This window comes from Molossus molossus, unplaced genomic scaffold (assembly GCF_014108415.1).
Source record: "Molossus molossus isolate mMolMol1 unplaced genomic scaffold, mMolMol1.p scaffold_m16_p_14, whole genome shotgun sequence".
Classification (NCBI taxonomy): Eukaryota; Metazoa; Chordata; class Mammalia; order Chiroptera; family Molossidae; genus Molossus; species Molossus molossus.
The window spans coordinates 48,108,661-48,121,609 of record NW_023425349.1 but is presented as its reverse complement, the minus strand read 5'-3'; positions in this window follow the sequence as shown (position 1 = coordinate 48,121,609).

Here is a 12,949-nt window from a genome sequence, read left to right as displayed (position 1 = left end):
TTGGTTCAATAAGAAAGCAGCCCATTCATTTTAATTATTGTAAATGAAGAAGCTTATCTAGGAGAAGAAAGTCAAAACATAGGTTGCAAGCTGTTAATTTTAATTCCTATTCTTCTTTCCAAATAATGTTGAGAAAACAGAAACAAAAACAACTGCCCCACAGAAAGAACAGCATATATTTCAATGCACAATTCAGAAGCACCTGCATTAGTCAGAAATGCCATGGCAATAACCTGACCTATTGTTAGAAACCCAGCAAGTACATTTTTCATTGTTTCCCAGTGGGACTTTATGCCAACCAGTATTGATTGTGAGAGTTCCAAACTTCTATTATACTCTTCTTATCTCTTAGTTGATAATTATTTCAGCCCAACAATGCGACGATTTAAAATCGTGAAAATAAATTGATGTAGGCTGCGTCAAACGGCCCGACACGTGGGCAAACCTCCTTTGAACTGTGCTCTCATTTAAAATCAGAGTATATAATCCTCTTAATGTAGAGATTGCTGCAAGATTTTGACATTATTAATTTCGACTGGGTTTTGGAAATCATTGTTTTAATTTTTGAAGGAAGTATGATATGTTCAGTTTACCCTAAGGATTTAATGTGACTCAACATAACTGAACGATATCAAGAGTTCATTTGAATGCAGTCACCCTGATGTGAAGCAGGATGCATGGTAGATGGAAGAGAAGAAGCAAACACCAGTGAAGGGAGCATGCAGAGGAGCGAAAACGGAATGTCATGATCCTGATAGTTGGCAGAGGTTTACTTCTTTGGCATAGAAATTAGAGACTGTTTTAACTTGTTTTCTCCACTGCGGCATTTGTAAAAAGGTGCAGAAAACATCTATGTTTCTCGGTTCCTGGCAATTTCCTGTTAAACTTCCATCATATGGTGTGGTGGTTAAACAATGGGGGCTGGCCCTGGCCAGTTTGGCTCAGCTGTTAGAGAGCTGGCCCATGGACCAATGAGTCATGGGTTTGTTTCCGGTCAAGGGCATGTACCTCGGTTGTGGTTTGTCCCCAGCTCTGGTCAGGTCTGCAGGAGCCAACCAGTGGATGTGTCTCTCTCACATTGATGTTTCTCTCTCTCTCCCCCTCCCTTCCACTCTATCTAATGATAAATGGAAAAGTACCCTTGGTAAGGAATAATTAAAAAAAAAAAAATGGGGCTTGGAGTCAGAATGTTCAGACTTAAATTTTAGCTGTACAGCTTGCTAGCCACGTGATGTCATGTTTTAAGTCATTTAAAATTTTAGTGCCTGTCTCTTCTTATCTGAAAAAAATGAGAGATAATAATGTCACTTACCTCATGAGGCTGTGATAGTGTTTTTTAAAAACCCACGTAAAGTGCTTTGAAAAGCACTGTCACAGAGTGGCCATCCAATAAATGCCATCTAATATGATCCTGCACAGCCTCACAGCTCCAAAAACTAAGACAACGACAAAAGCAGGTGGCACCCCAAGAGTCAACCTTGGTTGGTCAGGGAAAATACTACCTAACATAGCTGGAAAGACTTTCTTCAAGGAACTGTTCTCTTTCCATCTGTTTTATCTTTTATTAGACCTGTTTTATCTGCGTATGAATAGGTTTAGTACTCAATATCCTCCCAGTTTATATTAGGGTTTTTGTTGTTGTTGTTGTTATTCCTCACTGAGGATATTTTCCCACTGATTTTTAGATAGAGTGAAAGGGAGATAAAAAGGAGGGAGGGAGAGCAATAATTGATTAGTTGCTTCCTGGAGGCACAATCCCGATCAGGACCGGGATCGAACCCCCAAACCAGGTACATGCCCTTGACTGGGAATTAAGCCTGTGACACTTTGGTTCACAGGCAGATGCTCCAATCTCTGAGCCAAACTGGCAAGGGCTGGGTTATGCTGTCTTTAACACCTGGCCTAAGTTTACAGCTTAAATTAAGAGAAAATCAAAAGTTATATATTTTAATTTGAAAAAGTCGTATGTGATGGCTTTCAAATATGACTACTCCGTAACATGGTCAAGTTTGTCCAGAAAAGCTTGGCCAAAGGAGTGTGGATTTGTCTTCTATATTTACCAGCTATCAACACATAATTTATCCTTTTGCTATTTTCATTTTGCTTTGTTCTAAATCATCTATCTCTCCCTTGTTCCTTATCACAAGATAACACCTAAATTATTTTTCACTGATTTGACATTTTGTAATGCTTATTAGGTAAATGTTATTCATAGAATTTGGATGTGTTTGCCTGATGTCCTAAAGACTTCAGGAGAAAGGCACCATGGAAAACAATACTGCTGCTATTATTAACATCAGCGATCATGGTGTACTGCGGCGGAGGAAGCACTGGGAGGAGAGGCACCCAAGTGCTTCTGTAGACGTTTTAAGGTTCACAAAGCAAAACCTTAGCCATAGGTCTCCTCCTGTATTTTGGCCAAACCAAACCTGTCTCCTAATTTTTGTTAATTGTGTCTGAAAACCCGATCCCCAAGGCCTGGGTTTTTCCATCCTGAAATTTAGAATCCATTCTCTTGCACTGGCTAGTAATTACTGGCCAATGTCCTGACCACCCAGCTGCAATCCGACAATGTCACCTAGCTTTTGTGTTCCCCCCTTCTGCTGAGGTGGGCACTCTTTCCTGCTGCTCAGTGACCATTAAATCACAATGCAAAGACGCAAATAGCAATATACACTGCTCCTTAGTTTAGAAAGAGCTGGCAGTGGAAGTCTTACTTATTTATTTGTTTATTTATTTGCATGATGGAAGTAAAACATATGCGTAGGAAATGCATTAAACTTCTCTGGGTGTTTATTTCTCTAGCCTGAATTTAAAGGTCTGGATCATATGATCAGGGAAGGCATCTGTGCCTCTTTCCATAAATTCTTTTATATAATGCTTCAAGCAAGTGTGAGCGGCTCAAGGCAGGGATTTTATCTTCCTTAAAAAAAAATGTATGAGGGATAAAAAGCCAAATACATGTCACTTAAAGAATCACTAATTGTAGAGTCTGTGGTTCTGTCTTTGAATTCATATCATCCCTTCATTCCACCATCGGCAGCGTACACACAAGGGGGTGGTCATGGTCATTACTCTGGAGACAACAAATCATCAACAGGTAGAGTTGTAAAGTAGTGTCAAAAGTGTGATTTTAGAGGCTTCCCTTCCTCATGTAATTTACAATTCTTTCTCATCTGTGAGCACTCTTCATAGAAAAAATTAGTCTCCGCGAGCCACGAGTTTGGGGATACAGAGTAAAATATACCATACAGAGTAAGATAAAAATGTCTAAACATAAAGCACAGGTGTGTACACAGCGTAGGTATTCACACTGTGAGACGGCTCAGTCAGTGGAGCCCCTTCCTTACTGTGAAGTAACGTGTGAGCACTGGTACACACTGTCATTCATGACTTATTTGTTGATGAGAAAATGTGAGTAGGAAGAACTGGAGATCCTGCCCTTCAAACAAAATCACAAAGGCACTCAGCTATTTCTTATAGGTAAAGATTTCTCTGTTCTATGACTCTGGAATTTGATATATTAATGTTAATAATATATATCAAAGAGTGAGAAAATGAAATATTCATTTATCTGAAGAGTAAAAGTTACATCAAGTGATAATCGCTTACTGTTATTTCCCTAGAAATTAGGAAATTGTTCAGCTATTTCAATCTACAGAGTAGTTTTGATGAGAAAGTAAAATTGTTTTAGCATCTCCTTAGGTGGAATGGGGTTTCTGGCTCTTCACGGCTGCACCATCCAGTAGGGCTCCAGTGGCCATGTGTCACTGATCACGTGAAATGTGGCTAGAGCAAACTGAGATGTGCTGTAAGTGTGAAATAGGCACTGGATTTCAAAAATATAACAATACAATTTAAAATATATTATTAGTAATTTTTATATTCTAAATGCTAAAATAATACTTTGAATATAATGGGTTAAATAATGTATTATTACATTAATTTCATCTGTTTCTCTACATTTTCAGGGAAACGCTAATAGTAGTTTAAAAACTTAAATTTCAAACCATACCTATGCCTCCTATTCAACGTCTACAGAATTGTGCTGCCTTAAAGAACTAGACATTGTTAGCAGAGGAGGTGCCAAGAGAAAGATGAGTATAGAATGAAGAGGACACCATGTGGTCTGTTCCCAAAACCATCCCCCCCCCCTTTTTTTGGCATCTGAGGACTATGGAGGAGAACTGCAGATAAGAGCAGGACACATTTTCATGAGGCACTGTGAGAACACTGTCATCTCTGCTTGGGAACCACTCTCAGAGAACGTAACACAAAAGACAAATGGGAGTGAAGAGTATCTTCTCACTTTATTCAGAGTGACTGAACATTTCCATGGCTTGTTTTAGGTCTTCTGTGCAGCAACTGGGGGAATCCACTGGATGTGGCGGTCTCCCCAATGCCTGGAGGACGATGGCCAATGATAGTGAGACACAACAAAGTTCAATGTGTAACTGGCAGAGAAGCCACAGCCCCTGGTGGAGGCTGACTTCATGAACACACCTGAGAGCCTACAGAAGGGCATCAAACTTTGTATGGGGGTATGAGAATGACTCGAGATGTTATCAAGAGCCAGAGTCCTCTTGCCATTGTATCTCTCCATGGCTGGGGACGAACCACAACTGAGGTACATGTCCTTGGCTGGAATCAAACCTGTGACTCTTCGGTCTTCGGGCTGAGCCAAACCAGCCAGGGCCCCAGATTTATATTTAGTGTCAAAATTTAGAAGGAATATTCAGATTTGAATTTTAGTCACTACTCATTAATAACTAATTTTTAAAGAATTTTTAGTTATTATTGTTTTTTTGTTGTTTGTTTTTAGAACTACTGGCTTCTATTTTATAATCAACCTTTACTTCTGGAATAAATGTCATATTTTTCAACTATTGTTTCACTTTTGTGTGTTTGGGTAAACCCATTTCTCCCCCTGGATTTACTTGGTTTCATTTCTTTCTCCAGTGTTGAGGCTGGTGAGTGGAATTTTCTTTGATTTTTGTTTGTGTTAAGACAATTTTTGTAATAAATTCCTTATTCTAGAATATTCATGGTGTTTCTGCTCGCATGATGCACCCTAACTGGTGTAAGTAACTTAATGAACATCAGCCCATGTGTCCCTCCGAATGCTGCCTTTCTGAATGGAAGGGAGACCATGGCTGGAGGTGCTTTCTGTGGGCAAACTGGGAAAGTGAGGATATGGCCATATTTTTGTCAGTCCTCTAAATCTAGAGATAGGCATTTGATTTTGCTTCTGCAAGGACACTTAAACCTTCAGCTGTGGCTAAGAAGTTGGAAGCCACCAAAGGAGACTATTTTTTCAAGAAGAGAAGAATTCTACTGCACTTACAAAAGGATATGTCAGCAAAAATAAATTTACGGAAAAATACAGATTGTCTACTGTGTTATTCTTACTTTTGGTGTTGTTTATTTAATCATGCTTATTTGAAAACTGACTACTATATGACAATCCATTATGTCAAGTTTATTGTTAAAAGAGTAGGAATGATTAATGACTCTAGTGAAATTATGGATTCCTATTGTTACTAGGCTAATACAAGCTCTAAGTAAATCTTGTAATGTACGATACATATATGTGTGGCATTCTTTGGTACATAACTGATTGTGTAAGTGCTGATGCTATGAAGATTGTTTCCTGAACTAAATCAACATAACTAAAAAAATAAATAATAAGGTAAATACTTTGAATTTAGTTAAGGCCTTCTAAGAAAAGAATAATTTTAAATATTTCTTCTCTATGGAACTGCTAGAAAAACTGGCTAATTTGCATACATTGAGAAGAACAATCTGAATTAGGGCAAAATTACTGTTCTTTTTAAAGGAATATAATTACATCACTTTTATTATCATCTATTGACAAGAAGTAGCTATTCCACAATATTCTGAACTTTTATATACATACTTTGTAATGAACATATATATATAAGTATGTATTATGTATGTTAGTCATATATCAACGATAATAATAACTAACAAATAGAAATCTCTTACTGTATACCTGATATTGGACTAAGTTTGATCACCAAAAGATAGGTAATATTATCATGCCAATTTTATAAATGAGAAAAATTAAAGCACAGAGAAGTTACATAACTTATTCAAGGTGACACCTGCTCATACAAGGAGGAGCCAGAATTTGAATGCAAGCAGGTTAGCTCTCAAGTATTCCAGCAGGTTGTGGCGAGGTATTTGAAGATTGGCAGCTCTGTCTGACATTGGTTGTTTTGGATGATTTGTTTCCTGTTCCCAGTCATCTGGTAAGTGTTCCTTGGCAAATAACTCTTCTATTCTAAACAACAATCAAGGTGGGACTGTCAATCCTGATACTTTACCTTCTCCAAGACTAAGGGATGGTCAATTCCTATATCCTGAGGCCTAATTTTTCAGCTTCTCCTTTAAGACTGCTCTTTCATATTTTTAATTTTCTCCCTTTGTTTGCTTGTTTTTGCTGTATTTAGCTACAGTAACTTTCAGCCAATGAATAATATTCTGAGACATATGAATCTATAATATTGAATAATCCAGAATAGTGGTCTAAATATTGTGTCCTGCTGTGTCCCTAAGTACCTGGAATCTGGACATTCCAATTACAACAGTTGCATATCCAAATTCTAGTTCCAATATTATGCTAGACATAAAGAACCATGGCAATCATTGAATTGTACTTTGTTAGATGGTCCTTTTGTTAATGTTGTTTTGGAAAATGTGGTCACTTTGAGTAGATTGTGCTTTAATCATGAGTAGCCACAAATTAATTGTATTTCTTCAATTTATTGGGCTTCATGAAATTGTATTTTTTTGTTTTTGTTTTTGGTAAGTTGTCTTTATTGATTCCAGCTCCAAAATTCTGTCCCTGTGACAATAATTGACTTTTTTCCATTATTTAACACATTGAAATATAATTCATATACCTTTACAGAAAGTGTACCATTTTAAAGTGTACAATTCAGTGTTTTCTTAGTTTATTTATAAGGTTGTGCAACCATCATCCTTATCTACTTCCAAAATGATTTCATCACTCCCAGAAGAAACCCTATTCCCATTAGCAGTCACTTTCCAGCCTCCTTTCTCCCCAGACTCTGGAAATCTCTGTTTTACATTTAATTCACGTATATGGTTTATATATTCTAAACGCACTCCTCCTATAACGTGATTTGCATTTTATTTACTCAACCTATATTAAATGTTTGACATTATCTGCTCTCATCTGCTGAATTTAAAACAAAAATAAAACAGAAATATTTATGCCCTAGTAACTATTGAGAGAAAAGAGCTACAAAACATTTAATCCACAATTTTTTTCAGATTTCATTAATTCCTTTTTTTAAACTACTAATTTATTTCTGAGTCTGGGAAATTGTAATTAGATACTTACATTTTATCAGGATCTTGGTAAACTAAAAAGACAATAGATTAAAAAAGATATACAAGGTCATATTCCATAATCATTTGTCTTTTTCTAGCTTCCAATTGCACACTTCATTGACCTAAAATAGGTAAGAAAAATCTTATCTTCTATTAAGCAATGTGAAGGAATTTTAAATTTCTTTGATTAGACATTATTTCTCATGGTCTTTCTAATATCATATCTGAGAAAAAACAAACGATTTTCTTATTACTTATTACTTGCTTTGCACTAAATACAGGAGTGGGCAAAAGTAACCTTATAGTTGTGAGTTTATTCTTGTATTATTTATTAATTATTGTATTATTTATTTGCATTATAACTGTAAACCTATTTTTCCCACTTCTGTTTGCAGTTAAGAACTGTCACATCATGGTGTTTATTTATCCAAGTACAGATATTAAGTAACTATTACTGTTTTCATCTGTTTCATTCTAAATGGCAATTTAATCAAGTATAAACAACTGAGAATACTATCTTTATATGTAAAATATGTTAAAGTTTTTAGGGTACACTTTAAATTAAACTATACTAGGGAGTATATATCATCAGAGTCCCAACAGGAAATCAATATCACATTCCAAAGTATTTTAATAAACAATTAATGAAGGGATTATTTACAGAGATACATGCAGAACAACAGTAAATGGTGAAGCACCCAGGAAGTAGAAACATTAGGAAACCATTAAGAAATTCAGAGGAGTTATTATTTCTTTCTCATCTTCAAAGCTCTAGTGTCTAGTACAGTAACTGTCATATAACTGTCATGATCAAAATCATAATAGCTACGATTTAATGCAGGCTTATCACGTGCTGGCCACTAAAACTCTATAACATCATTTTGTACACACTCAGGACTTTGTGATTTGGGAACTATTGACTATATTTTGCCAAATGAACAGTGAAATTCAGGAGTTAAAAGTGGGTAGAAGTTCCCCCAGCTAATAAGTACTGACGCATAATTAGAAATCATACCTGATTGGCTTAAAATACTGCGCTGTTTATGTTATAGTAAGTGAAGACCCATTTTAGACATCAAATAAATGATTTCTACTCTTTTTAATATTATTTTTTACTACTCCCAAAACCATAGACCAGTAGTTTTCTATCTACTCCAGAGGATAGTTAATCATGTATTTGCAAATACCAGGCCTTGCTTATTTATACGCACATTCTTTCTATGCTGATGTCTGTAGTTCTCAGCATAGTTCTCCCAGGTTCCTAGAGCAGAAATTTCCATGTCCTGAATGTATGATGCAACTTATGTTTAGTTTCAAATCAAAATTAGTTTTGTTTTCCCACTGCCTCAATCTCCTTTAAAAATGTTGAAGATTTCAACACGGGCTATGCAAAATTACAATCAGAAATTATTTTTATAGAGGGCAAATATGGTACCTTTCTGAGTCATATCTCTTTTATAATGTCTGCCATTATTATATGGATTCCTATAGAGAATGTTGCTGACCTTGGTGGATAAAAGTCCTTACTGCCTGCTGACCAGTGTGACTGACCTCGATAATATAGATTTGTTCAAGGCAGTCTTGGAAATTGCTTAACAAAGCATCAAAGCTTCTCTGTGATTTGGATCAAACTTCATGCAAATAAAGATTCTAGTCTCTCCTATCACTCTCTCCACCCATGAATCAAATTCCAGCTTCAGAGAATGGTCAACAAATATGCTATGCCTTTATGAGTCTCTCCCTATTTAGCATTGCTGGTTCCTTTTCCTGAAATGCTTCTTACAGAGGATTCTGAAATGAACAAGAATGAAACTAAAACTGTATTTTGCAATAACGTCTATTGGTTAAGAGTACATATTTCTGAGTCAACCCAATTTTACTAGATCTAGCATGTCTTTGACTAGCTACCTGAACTTGAACTTTACATAACCACTCTGAGTATTATTTTCTGCACCTGTAACACAAGAAAAATACCATCTACTTTAATACAGTTGTGAGGATTAAAATGAGATTATGAAAATAAAATGCTCAGCACAATACCCAACACTTAGTGAATCTTAGCAAGTAGTAGCTATTATAATTATTATCCAGATCAGATATTCTCTCCTCTATGAAGTCTTCTTCCCCAACTGAGATTACTCACTTTCTTCTTTGCTCCCTTAGCACGTTTTAGTCACTATCAACATGGCACTTTCCTCACTGTATTATAATAATATTTGTGCCTGCATTTCGTAATATGAGCATGGGCCTTTAACTTCTTTATAGCTTCACCATAGTTGCTTTGTGTATGTCTATTAGAAATTGGAATGAGACAAATGAATGAATAAATGTGCTAAGATACAAACAACTCTTATATAAAGATGTTCTTTATTTTAAGGAGACCAAGTAACTTCAAAGTGAATAATTAAGGTAATGAAAGATTCTGTTTTAGTATATACTTGATAAGACCTAGTCAATAGAAAGGCTTGGCAATACGATATTTGTGATTCCTTTAATCAATCACTCATTTCTTCCTGAAGTTGAGAAGTGGAGAGTCTTTTCTTCAACTCTATATTTCAGTGATAATGAGAAAACAAACTAGTCCCCAGGATCAATGCCCAAAATCATTAGGGTGGTGTACTTTTTGCAATTCTTAATTAATTTGTGGGAAACACATAGCAGTCTCCATAGCCAGCTTCATCTGCATACAGCAGCATAATCATTTTTTCTTTTATAGTAAAGATTTTTTATGAGTCATAAGTCTTCTCCAGAGGGTGTGGTTATCATCTGATAATTACACCCTGGGGAGTTCAAAAAACACTTATCTTTGGATCATGACTTGCAAGGCCCCAGGGGTATGATTATCTCAGGAAACTCAAACTCTCTGTCATGCCTAATTGCTTAATTATTATAGCAGCCAGTTCACACCACCATACAAGAGCTAAAGTTGTGTCAGCATTTCCACTATAAATTCCTTTTCCAAGAGTCTGTAACTCAGCCATTAAAAAAAAAAAAAATCTATGTTCTGTTAAACATCATCCTGAAGGTCTTACTGAAAGAAATGTATTTTCTGAACAGATTATTGTTACCTCAAAAATTGGGTCCCTGTTCCCCTAGTGAGTTGACCAAAAAAATACATGCTAATGGAATGTCTTTAAATCATATATTTTTCTGGGCAGTTGGGAAAATAATACATATTTTAAAGACATACATATGCTTTCATCTATCTCAACAGCAAGAATGGCTCATGTAAATTCCAGTCTTTTTGGAAATACATTTACACTTTTTAGAACCATTTATATATGATCTTTCCCCCTTGTAAGTAGAACAAGCTAAACCAGAGTTGAAAAATGTTATATATATATGTGAGTTCCAAATGTCAACTATATATTTTCTTAGGTCACATACTGTTAACTTTCTAGAGGACTGAGTAAAGGGAAGTTAGAAAGTGGAAAACAAGGAGATATATCTAAAATCCTGCGTAGTTGCTTATAATAAGACTTTTCAGTCTTATGAATGTCTCAAAGGTGACAAATATCTCAAAGCCTGGAAGAGGCTAACTCACATAGATCAAATTCACAGAGACCAAAGATTGTAAGACATAGTGCTAATGCATTCATATACAAGATATATATTAAATCTAGTAGCTCTAATGAATTCATTTGTGATAACACCTTTCCAATAACAGCGTTCCTGAGATGCTAATGAAAATGTTCTCTGTAAGCATGGAATTGAGTCAAACAGAAGAAGTGTGAGTATTTCATATAGAATGTGCTGAAGGCTAAATGCTTTTGCTTTTTGCATTAGAGGAAACCCGTCTTCTGTCACTGACAGTTATTGGGGTTTTGAATTCTGGATGTTTTCTTGGGGCAGTATTTCAGAATTTGACCTTCAATTTTGTATGTTCCACGCTAGTATGCCTCAGAAAGTATACATTTGGAAAACTTACGACTTAAACTGAACCTCCTCAAAACACAGAGAGTAAAAAGTTATTAGTAATTCTTGAATTCCTATGCTCATCCTTTCATTTTGCTTGGTAAAGTTCTTTAGTCTTTTTTATTTTTGTCAAGAGATACTGCAATTTCTCCAGATGTCACAGAGTTGATGAACACCTGATATCCTGGGGAACTAAATAACCCTCCAAGAATTTAGAATACAATTTTAATGTCATATTTTCTTTACAAAAATCAAAAGTATCTCCAGACAATGAAAATGCATGTCCATTTACCCCCTCACAAAATAAAAGTGATTCTTTTCATTTATGATTGGAACATCTTATACTGCTAGATGAAAGGTGAATAAATACCAGTGCATTTTCTGATTTAAAAAAAAATTCAAAATGTTGAGTAATACCTTACTTTCATAGAATGTAGGCATGCACTCCCAATGTTTTCTTGTGTTTTTGGTAATCAGTAATGAGGGAACTAACCAATCCATTAGGAACATAGGAGAAAAAAATAGATAAAAATCAGAAAAGAAACTAAAAATATTTATCTTTGCATGTAGACATTTTACTGTGACTTTCATATGGAAAGTTTATAATCATTTTACAGACACATAACTTGGATTACCCACTATTTAGTTACCAGTAATGAGGTAATAATAGATAAAACATCTTGTGTTTTGTGACTCTTGAGATCAAGATAGTTCATTAAAAGAAGAAAGAGTAACAGTTGCTAAACAGAATGATAGTCAATATAGGAGCCAATATGTATATATTTTATTTGTTAATGTTTTACTTTATGTGCTAAATGAAAAAGAAAAGATAAATTCATAGATATTTGATGATGCTTTGGAGACAGGCAAATGAGAAAAGTGAGACTCAGCGAGGAAAAATACATTGTGGCTTCTTACATAACTATTCTGGAACAAAAGAAGTCATGACTTCTTTTTTATCTTGTTCAGCATTATTTTTTATAGAAACATATCCAGAGTGTTAATAACAGGCATTTGTTTGTTAAGTAAAATAAAGATAGGTGAGTGACTACTAGTCTGGGAAGCTATAAGCAGGGTGAGAGCTTACCCAACAATGTATGGATGCACATAAAATATAAAGATGCCAATTTTTTTAAATATAAGAAATAAGTTTCATATTTTACTCTAGGTGGGTTTTTTAACTCTTTGGAGGTCAGATGGTCGTTAAAGAAATGAAACATCTATATGTTCATACAAACAAAATTTAGCATAGAATTTTATATAATATAGAAACCTGTACAGAGAACATAAGAACCTTAACACAGAGAAGATATAGCTAATTATTACTGATAAGTAATGTAGGTAAAATACTTCCAAATTGCTTCAGGAAGATAGAACTTATTTGAGTTTTGATGAAGGTGTATAGCTATTCAACTGCCCCCACAAACATGATCTTGACCATCTTCAGTTCCCACAAAGTTCCTTCCTGCTCCATGCAGGCAAACCCACCCAGCAACAGCCCCAGACAACCCAAGACCGATTTGCTGATATTGGAATTAATTTGGCATTGACTGAAGTTTCACATAAATGGATTAACTCTGTGTGTACTCTTTTCTGCCAGTTTCTTTTGCACAGCATAATGTTTCTGAGATTCATCCATTCATCCATCATTATT